Consider the following 10,424-nt stretch of genomic DNA (forward strand, 5'->3'; position numbering starts at 1 on the left):
CTCCGTTGCTGTGGGAACTTCACTAGCTTCGGTTTTTCACTTGCGTGGTGTTGAGGATCAAATTTGGGATTGAAAATTTAAGTCATTACCNCGGTTATGTGTGTGTTGTCGCGTGAATCTGTTTCATTATCACCCCGACAATGATACAGAAGCGTGGATGCCGAGCCGTTGCCTAAAAATAGACTCCCGCTGTGACTCAGATATTCTGGGTTCTTGGCTGTACGCCACAATATAATACAGGCATAATAAGTACAATATATCTCAATATGTGTCAGTTTAAGTAAGTAAAAATGTTAATGGTTATATGTATTGATTAGGCGTGCTAAAGATAAGCCGGATAAACTTCACTTTAATCACAGCCACATGAGGTACGAAAGGACTTAATGACCAACATGCTCCTCGTTCATTGCTTTATTATAACCAGAAGTTAAAATAAGAAAACTGAAATAAAAAAAATGTCACGAGAGATTCCTTCCAAAGAACAGAAAGAAAGAGAAATAAGTCAGATTTCAATAATCATGAAGCACCCTTTTTTTATTGCTAGTGGGGTGGGACTAAGTCCCTTGTACTGCGGCCACTTCTGGCCTATTGTACCAGCCCCAGATGATAGGTGAGGGTGATTGTGGAGCAATTGGTGGAATGAAGATTGGCAGGGGAAACCGAAGTACTAGGAGAAAACCTGCCCCAGCGCCACTTTGTCCACCACAAATCCCACTTCACCAGACCCAGAATCGAACCCGGGCCGCCGAGGTGGGAAGCAAGCGACTAACCGCTTGAGCTATGCCGCGGCCCTGAAGCACCTAACATTATTGTCTGCAGCGAGACGCGATATTTTTATTAAGATTTTTAATATGTCACGATGACTGCCTGCAGATAAGTTTCCAATTACAGAAAAATATTGTGTCAATCACAAATCCAGTAGGACTTAAGGCCAACGATAAGCGAACAGATCTAAGAACACATTCAGGACAATAATATAATATAATGGAAGATAAATGAACATCCTTGCAGACATCCAAGGTTTCGTCTGACAGTTCCATTAAAACGTCGAAGAGCCGATCATCGCTTGTGGTGAGGCGCTGCCAACCAGGCGAAAATATATCTTCCAAATAAAACTCGTTACTGCCTCGTACGGATTCTGTGTGGGGGAAATTAGGAAGAAACTGGGAGAGTCATGTTAATGAAATGGGAGGTCGACGCATGTGTCCGAATACATGTAAAGAAGCATCGCTCCTCTTTCTACCCTGCGGAAGCTTAAATGGGGCCAAGGTTTCAGTAACTATACCGGTCACTAGGGCGACTGGATTATTGTCAGCTTACGAAATGGATATTCATAATGCATAATGAGAAAGGAAGGGGTAGAGCTAATGTGTATGGAGAGAACGAGAGTCGTGTTTGTGGTCTAGTGGTTAGAGTTCCTGGCTACAGATCTAGAGGTCCGAGTTCGATCCCCGGAGCTACAAAATTTCTTCAGAGAAGTAGTTTGTGTGGAATGGGGTCCACTCAGCCTCGTGATGATAATTGAGGAGCTATTTCAAGGAAATAACGGCTCCGGTCTAGAAAACCGAAATTAACGGCCGTGGAGATTCGTTGCGTTGACCACGTGACACACTCTATCCGCTAAAGTTGGCACTAACTTCGCCGACAAGCGGCGGTCGCTCGTTCAGTATAGTTCGCTTGCGGACTAAAACCAAGGAGTTTGTTTTGTTTTTGTTTGTTTATTCTCACCTAAAATAATGAGTTATATTAAAAAATAGATAAGACAACTTTTGCGAATGTTGTTTCATGTGTCTTGACATTTTGCTTCTTATGCCCCACGAAAAGATTCTGCGAACTGAACAACAGGCAATTCGAAAGCGTACGATTCTCCTATGTTTATGAAAACTATCTTCTCGGTTGTTTCGCCGTGTAGTTTTGTAGGAGTTTATTTTTACTAGACTACATGCGCTCACACCCTAGAAGTTATCATTACTAGTTTGTGTCTGTTGCTGTTATTCAAGTATTTTGATATCTTAATATAACCTCAAATGATGTATTACCTCTGCTTTTATTGTGACTTTAAGTCCGATTTCGTTGAAATTTTATATCCATGCATGTAATTTTAATTATATTTACTTACAGGCTGATTTTCTCACCAGCCTTTAGGAGAAATGTCGCTTTATTATTAACGATGTTCCCATTTATGAGAATAATTTAACACTAATATAAGAAATATTATATATGGAATTCAGTTCTAGCCTTTCATGCATCTCTAATAGTCTACTTACCGGGAGGTATTTTATACTCGTATGTGAACATAATAAAAAGCCAACTAATTGAATATTAATGAACTAACTGTACGAGGCAGAGAACATCAGAAGCTCACATGTTCTCAGCTAATCAAAAACTTTCCTTGAGTTAATGGAAGCCCGAAATTCGTTACCATGTTCACAGAATCTCACAATTAGGCGTTCACCCTGAGCTCGCTGAAACCACTTCACACATTTGCGCCCTATTTCTCTATGACACTTTTTAATATTATGCCCACATATTTCTCTAATTCTCAAATGTCTCTTGCCTCCTATTCACTATCCGTACTGCAATTCTCACCATCCGCGTATGAGTTTCTGCTTCAAAGGCCGCGCCATAGCTCAAGCAGTTAGTCGCTACCTTCCAACCGCGGCGGCCCGAGATCGACCCCGGGTCTGGTCAAGTGAGATTTGTGGTGGACAAAGTGGCGGTGGGACAGGCTTCCTCCGAGTACTTCGGTTTCCCCTGCCAATCTTCATTCCACCAGTCGCTTCACAATCACCCTCACCTATCATCTGGTGCTGGCACAATAGGTCAGAAGTGGCCGCAGTACAAGGGACTTAGTCCCACCCCACTGGCATTAAAAAGACATCTGCTTCAAACGGAAATAATCTTTGTTAGTTACAAAGAAATATTTTCAGAACAGCGAGGTTCATCTGCCACAATAATTGAATAACTCTATTTCTAAACATTTATACGGCACTTACATGTAAACCTAGGCTGCAATTTACTGTACTACATTATGTTTAATTGTTGTCTGCATTGTATTAATTTCTAGTACAATATTATTTGTAATAAGAAAAACTCTTAAATGCAATTTAGTGTGTAATGGGAAAATATGTATTCACCGAACACAAAACATCACTGAATATTCATTGTTATTATTTTACACTAAAATACTCATACAATCGCTGCATTACAGAGACGATTTTCCCTGACATGTGAATGCTGATAATAGCGCTTAAATCCTGCAAATAGTTCGCCACATTTATATTGAAGTGTTATTAAATTACTAACAGTCTCTCGCATGGCGGAATGCGAAGACGAAACTTCCTCCACACGGTTACATGTTACGCTCACTCTCACATTTCGTGTGGGCTGAAGTACCCTCACGTAATGACTACCCAACTTACAGCAAATTAATCTTTCTTTCTTTACTTTAATTCTAAGATTCTTTCTATCAGAGATGCTTCATGAAACAAATGACTACATATTAATATATGATTTACAGCACAAAATACTTAAACATAAAATACATGAATATTTATGTGTATTCTGTTACTTACACACTAAATTCAAACACAACCTTATGTATTTCTAAATCAACATGAATCTATATACTTTATACAGAACAATTTTTTATAAAGTGAATGCTAAAAGAATTTTTTAAGTGTATAATACTGTACAACGGATGATGTGAAGATGCAGTTTCACACTGACATCAATTTTGTAGCTGCAAAGATCAAGTTCCGGAAAGAACTTGTGATTGTCACAGTCCTTGAAATATTTCCATATATGTATAGTCAGGTTGACAAGAAATTACACATGAATAATATGTAACTGAATGATATGCTACTGTTTAAAACCGATTCGCTGTATCAGAAACTTCTCAGACACAGTCCAAAAATATCTGCCCTTCGTGAAAATTTTCATTCAACATTCTCGGGAATAGAAATTTAGAAAAAAAAATATGTTTTTCCTTCCACGTTCCGGTTTGCGCAGATTTTTACATGTCACAAAAATTACAATTAAATGTTGATGAACACGACCTCATGTGAGGCCGCGCCATAGCTCAGGCGGCTAGTCGCTGGGTTCCCATCGCGGTGGCCCGAGTTCGGTCCCGGGTCTGGACAAGTGTGGTTTGTGGTGGACAAAGTGGCGCTCTGGGCGAGTTTTCTCCGAGTACTTAACTTCACCTTCCCCTGCCAATCTTCATTCCACCTCATTCTTCATTATCACACTCACCTGGGGCAGGTACAATAGGCCAATCAGTGGCCGCCGTGTCTAGTGGACCCAGTTGTCGTCCACCCCCCACTAAGCGAATTAAAAAAGAAAAGGATTATTTTTAACATGACCTCATACAAGGGAAGAAACATAGTATCCATCAGCTGACAGTAACGATTTTTCCTCCATTAACAAGACGTCTCTTATTTAACTCAGTCGGTTAGGCTGCTGGCGTTTCGAGATACAGAGGAAGCGATTTCTAGGGACGTCGATTTTTATCTATGATCACTGAACGGGAGTTCCATTTGACGGATGCGCGTAATAAAACTGCGTCCCCTTCTTCCAGTCAGACTAACACAGGCTACGGACAGGGCAATTTATTCTGTTCACATGTTTTATCCAGCTATAAAACGAATTCAAATACAACTGCGAAAATATTGAGTTTAAGATAGTATAAGGAACACGAATACATAGCAGGATAAACAAGTGACAGCTTATATAAATCCGTAAGAATTTCATGACATCGTTACGAACCAATAACAGAATCAGATAATTTTTCGTCAATACGCAATTTCAGTGCCTAAAAACCTGACGGAACTCATGTAAATATGCTCGGGCCATAAATGTACAATCTATTTGAACAGACGCGCTACATACGAGCTAATATATTTGGGGAATTTTTAGTGACATGTTGAAAATACACAAGACAGGGAAGTTGATTTATTTCGCTTGTATTTCACAGTTTTGCAAGTTACTAAACGCAAATTTATATACTCCGTGATGTTATTTATTTTTCGTCACGTCAAAATACACGAGCCTTCAAATCCAGTACTGACCACATTTCCTGCCCTCTACCCGCGTAGAGAACTACTTTTCGTCTTCATGTCAACATATGCAAATCGGCGCATGTGACTTTTACTCTCAGGAAAGGCAACTGCCCCTCAGTACATTTAAATCATGTAAACATTCAATAACAGGATGTAGTAAAATACTTAGGACTACACCTGGACTCAACATTAAACTGGAAACACCATATAGCGAAGAAGAGAAAACAAATCGAAATTAAGTTCAAGGAAATAAATTGGCTAATAGGTCGGAAATCTCACCTAACAATAGATAATAAACTACTGATCTACAAAACAATAATTAAACCCATATGGACATACGGCATTGAGCTCTGGGGGTGCGCCAGCAAATCCAACAGAGCAATCATCCAGCGAAGTCAATCCAAAATACTTAGAGCCATAGTTGACGCACCTTGGTACGTGTCAAACCAAACTCTTCACACCGACCTCAAGATTCCATATGTAAGAACCGTAATCACAGACAGAATCAAAAAACATTATCAGAAACTGGAATCTCACCCCAACAACGCAATAGAAGCTCATCTTCAACCTACAAAATAGAGAAGACTAAGACGAACTTGGCCAAACGATCTCCAGGAAAACTGAGGCGTAATCGATGGATTACAGCTCTTCAAGCCAACTTAGTACAATAGAATAACTATTGTACATGACAGCAAATTAGCTCATAGAATTCAAATTCAGATTGCTAATAAATGATAAATAAAAAAAATGTCAACATATATAACGCAATATAAGCTGGAGCAAGGCAAAGATAAGAACAGGAGGTGGTCTAGGATAATGAAACGTAGCAGAAGCGATGAATGAAAGAGGAGCTGATACCGTGGAACAGTAAGAAAAGGAACAGAGGAAATACACGCAAAATTTTCATAAGCTACATCCGCATTTCCATTCTAAAAAAATTAAATTGGCCTGATTCCTACGCCTGAAACTGTTACTGTAATCTCACAGTACACTACTCATAATCACAATATAACAAAGCGGGTGCTTGTACGAATTTACTTTTCCAGCAAAGAGGTATTTTCGTGACAAATCTACAGGGAATTGCCGCTGTATCTGGCAATCAAATGGGTCTAATTTTGACTGGCTTCGATGGTTACGCTGGAGAAACACTGTGTTGAAGAGAAGTGTTTCTGTCGGTGCTGGAAATCGAAGCCTGGCAGTCTAAGAAAGAAACCAAATCACGTTATTGCCTGAGCTATCTGTGCTTTGCATAATCTATTCTATATATCAAAGACCATGGTGAGGCATTGGATAATTCATACTGAGTACGCGGAAGATCTTTTTTTTGCAGCAGAGATAAAGCCCTCATAGGCCACTGAATATCTCTAGCCTTGCCTAGGAAACCCTCTGATGGTTGTCACCTATCTTCTCTCTACCGATAGAAAGGCTGATCACCCGGAAAGCAATTAAGCGAATGAAAATTGGAAGAGTCACCATGAGCCCTATATAACGCTTTGCAAGAGTTGCAGAGAAAGGGAATTAAAAAGAAGGAACGCGAGAAAGAGATAGAATGAAAGAGCAAGATAAAAAGCCTGCCGTTAAGATAACACGTGTTTAAAGCGCGTAACATCAAGAGTAGAAAAGAAGACGTCGCCCGGGTAAAATTAATAACCACACCCGGCTGCTTCCACTGGCGCAGATGATTAAAATATCGCGAACTGCGGCTCACACCACCCCCCACTACCGTTCCTTACACTCAAAGCATATTTGCTCCTTATAGACAGCTCAGAACTGGGCCAAGAATTTCCTTTCAAACCGGTTTGAAGGAGAATCTGATTTAATGTATCCTCAATGTACTGTGATCAGTAACATTCATGTGTATCGCTTCTGCACGCTCTGCGTATCAAACGTGAAGTCTTCGCCGCTTACAAAACTTTGACGTGGAGTATAACATTGTACGTAACAAAGACAATGCATGTGTTGCAGACATAACATTTTATATTCAAGAACTTTCCCAATATCGGTATTGTCACATTTCAATGACTTGACGCGGAGTTTGGACCGATGATTGGATTTTTGAATGCTTATAACCCGTAACTACAAATTATTATAACAATTTGACTAACGTACAGACTCAGCCGCGCCATAGCTCAAGCGGTAGGTCGCTGGCTTCCCATCGCGGCGGTCCGGGTTCGATCCCGGTGTCTGGTCAAGTGGGATTTGTGGTGGACAAAGTAGCCCTGGGGCTGGTTTTCTCCAGGGACTTCGGTTTCCTTTGTTATCTTCATTCCACCAAATGCTCTATCATCATAATCACCAGGGGCAGGTGCAATAGGCCAATCCGTGGCCGCCGTGACGAGTGGACTCAGTTGGATTCCACCCCTCACTAAGCGAAATAATTTAACGTGCACACTCAAACAATTCACTACTGAAAACACTTGTCTATGTTTCTACTATCTGTTGCTTGATAGTGGCGTCTAACTAAGCAATTCAAGACTATCGACAGCCGACTCTGACCTTCGGCTCCTGGCTGTGATCTTCCGACTCGTGAATCACGACTGACTAAATTCCCCGTTCGTCCTTGTAATATAACCTTGTCACGGACAACACAGAAAACACCGTTTCCAACGCTTCTTTTATGGCTGCATATGTATCCGTTGACGCGGGAGCGTGTTTACCGAACCGTAGCAATGGCTGCCCTTATTTCAGCAGTCATGCCATAATATTTGTCATTTTATAGGGGTCCGTAGATAAATCTTGAAAATCATGACGCTCACCTTGTGATTACGGAATACACGAGAGAATCTGCACTGGGAGCGAGTCTCTGCGAAAAACTCACTGACATACTCTTACATCTCCAACGTTAAACCCTCGGGATGGCGTTCAGTAATATGACTGTAACACATCACTATAACCGCCACTGTAGTCTAGTGGTCAGAGTTTCTGGCTACAGATCCAGAGGCCCCGGGTTCGATTCCCGGCGCTACTAGATTTAATGAGAAGTAGTGGGTCTGGAACGGAGTCCACTCAGTCCCATGAAGATAATTGAGGAGCTATTTCAAGGAAATAGTGGTTCGGGTCTACAAATTCGAAATTAACGTCCGTGGGGATCCGTTGCGCTGACCACGCGACACCCTCTATCCGCTAAAGTTGGCAATAATTTGGCCGACAAGCGGCGGTGGCTTGGTCGGTATAGTTCGCTTGTGCATTAAACCCACAGAATTTAGTTTAACACATCACAAACTGGAAAAGTAAATGGATATTGTGCGATAGCAAAGAATCCTACAGTACAGATCTGCATATGAAGACATTTTGATATAAGTTTTTGGCATTTAATTTGAAATCTTAAAAGTGATTCTACACAGGTATTTCAATTATAAAATCCAAAAGTTATTTCTATGTATTAGTGCAGTTCAATTATCCCGCTGTTAAATCCCCCTCCACAATTGCCAGCAGGGAAATGATCATTGATTCACTGGCATTAGAAAAACGAGAATAAACTGAAATTTATCCAGTTTCCAATTTATTTCTATGCAGAATAAACTAGTACTGATGTGCCGAATTCAATTCCATATTCTTTTAAATTAACTCGAAATATAATTTCAAATCTGAATTGACGTTCCATATCTGCACCAAAATGGCAAAGGTATCGTTTTCACATTATTATCTGTCTGGAAGTTACCTTCGTTACAAAAATATTACGCCTACCCGATTATAAATGTCACCTTCATATGTATTTCAGAGCCAGTGCTGAAAGTGGGTGGAGATATACCTTCATATTCCACTGAGATTTTAAGAATTTAAGTACACAGACAACTTTTACCTTTACCCAAATAACACCCTCATAGGAACAAAGCATCTCTTGGGTCTTTGTTTTTGAAATGGAATATCCTAAATAAAAGCCATTTGTGACATAAACTAAACATTCTGTCCCATTCAGGGCATGGATGTTTGTGTGCGTTTTTCTGTGTTTGTTTTCAGGTAGAAGCCTTGCGACGAGCTGCTCACTCACCCAAGGAGTTCTACCGAATGTGTAAGATCTAGTAAACCGAAGTGAAACGGAGAGTTTCATGGAGGTAGGCCTAGGCCCAAATTGGGGCTGTATCGCCACAGAAAAAAAAAAACATTCTGTACTAATCTTGAGACATCTCAGTGATTACATTTTTCACCCAGTATGCGAAATATGCTATTATTGGAAATCTCAATTCTATATGTTAACTCAGAATCTGATTCGAATTAGCGAAAGCATTTGATAATATTTTTCTTGCAAAGTTTAAGCAGTTAACTGACATATTCTAAATCTGAAGCGAACCGTTGAAACACAAGTCAGTCTAAGTTTATAAAATTAATACAAAGTCCGTCGAGTGTAACAATGTTTTTTATGTCACTTCTTTCTCACTCTTGCCTTACATGTTTCGGTTTTAGTAAAACCATCTTCAGAGGCACATGGTACTAACAAGAAAACACTGGCGTTGTTTAACTGTACACAGTATATATGCTGTGTGGGCACTGCTACAAATGTCGATGTGTAAAAGCACAACACTAGCTTGGAGTACTGAATGCACGTACAGAATGCACGTTCAACCTTCGCATTCAATCCGAAGTTGCCCTCGCGTTAAAACATCACTATTNTAGTTTCGTAATTTTCCTTGTGTAGCTTCCGTTATATGTGTAAGATACCCATTTCTGTTCTCTTCTTTCAATGGGGGCATTTGCTTTTTGTTGTTGAAATTTATGATACATTCGTGTGATGAGTTCCTTATTGTAACCATTGTTTTCCGCGATGCTAATAATTACGTTTAGTTCCGTATTCTTTGCTGCGTTATCCATAGGTAGGATGGATAATCTATGTAGCCAATTTTTGTATGTTGCCAATTTGTGTTCTTTGGGGTGGCAAGATTTATTGTTTATCGTTGTGTCTGTCGTTGTGGGTTTTCTAAATATCTCCAATCTTACTTGCCCGTGGTTGTTAGTTAGTTTTAAGTCTAGGTACGTTATTTGGTTATTTTCCTCTTCATTCAGTGTAAATTGCAAGTTTTTATTTTGCTTGTTGAATTGGTCTAAAATGTGTTGGGGTGTTATTTTTGAATGGCGGAAGTATTTCTACAACATTTTGAACAGAGAAATATAAAACTTCTACTAGAAGATAAACGCATCATCTACTATAACAGATACGTAGATGATATAATTATGATTTATAACCGATCAAAAATAACACCCCAACACATTTTAGACCAATTCAACAAGCAAAATAAAAACTTGCAATTTACACTGAATGAAGAAGAAAATAACCAAATAACGTACCTAGACTTAAAACTAACTAACAACCACGGGCAAGTAAGATTGGAGATATTTAGAAAACCCACAACGACAGACACAACGATA

The 10,424-nt window shown here is 39.8% G+C and overlaps 1 protein-coding gene across 1 annotated transcript in view; it reads left to right on the top strand.

Moving 5' to 3' along the window:
• Window positions 1-10,424, top strand: part of LOC111875034 (limbic system-associated membrane protein) — a gene marked incomplete at its 3' end in the record, with an annotated part of 339,659 nt that overhangs the window by 95,295 nt on the left and 233,940 nt on the right. The window lies entirely within an intron of this gene.

The sequence above is a fragment of the Cryptotermes secundus genome, unplaced genomic scaffold (assembly GCF_002891405.2).
Source record: "Cryptotermes secundus unplaced genomic scaffold, Csec_1.0 scaffold1257, whole genome shotgun sequence".
NCBI lineage: Eukaryota > Metazoa > Arthropoda > Insecta > Blattodea > Kalotermitidae > Cryptotermes > Cryptotermes secundus.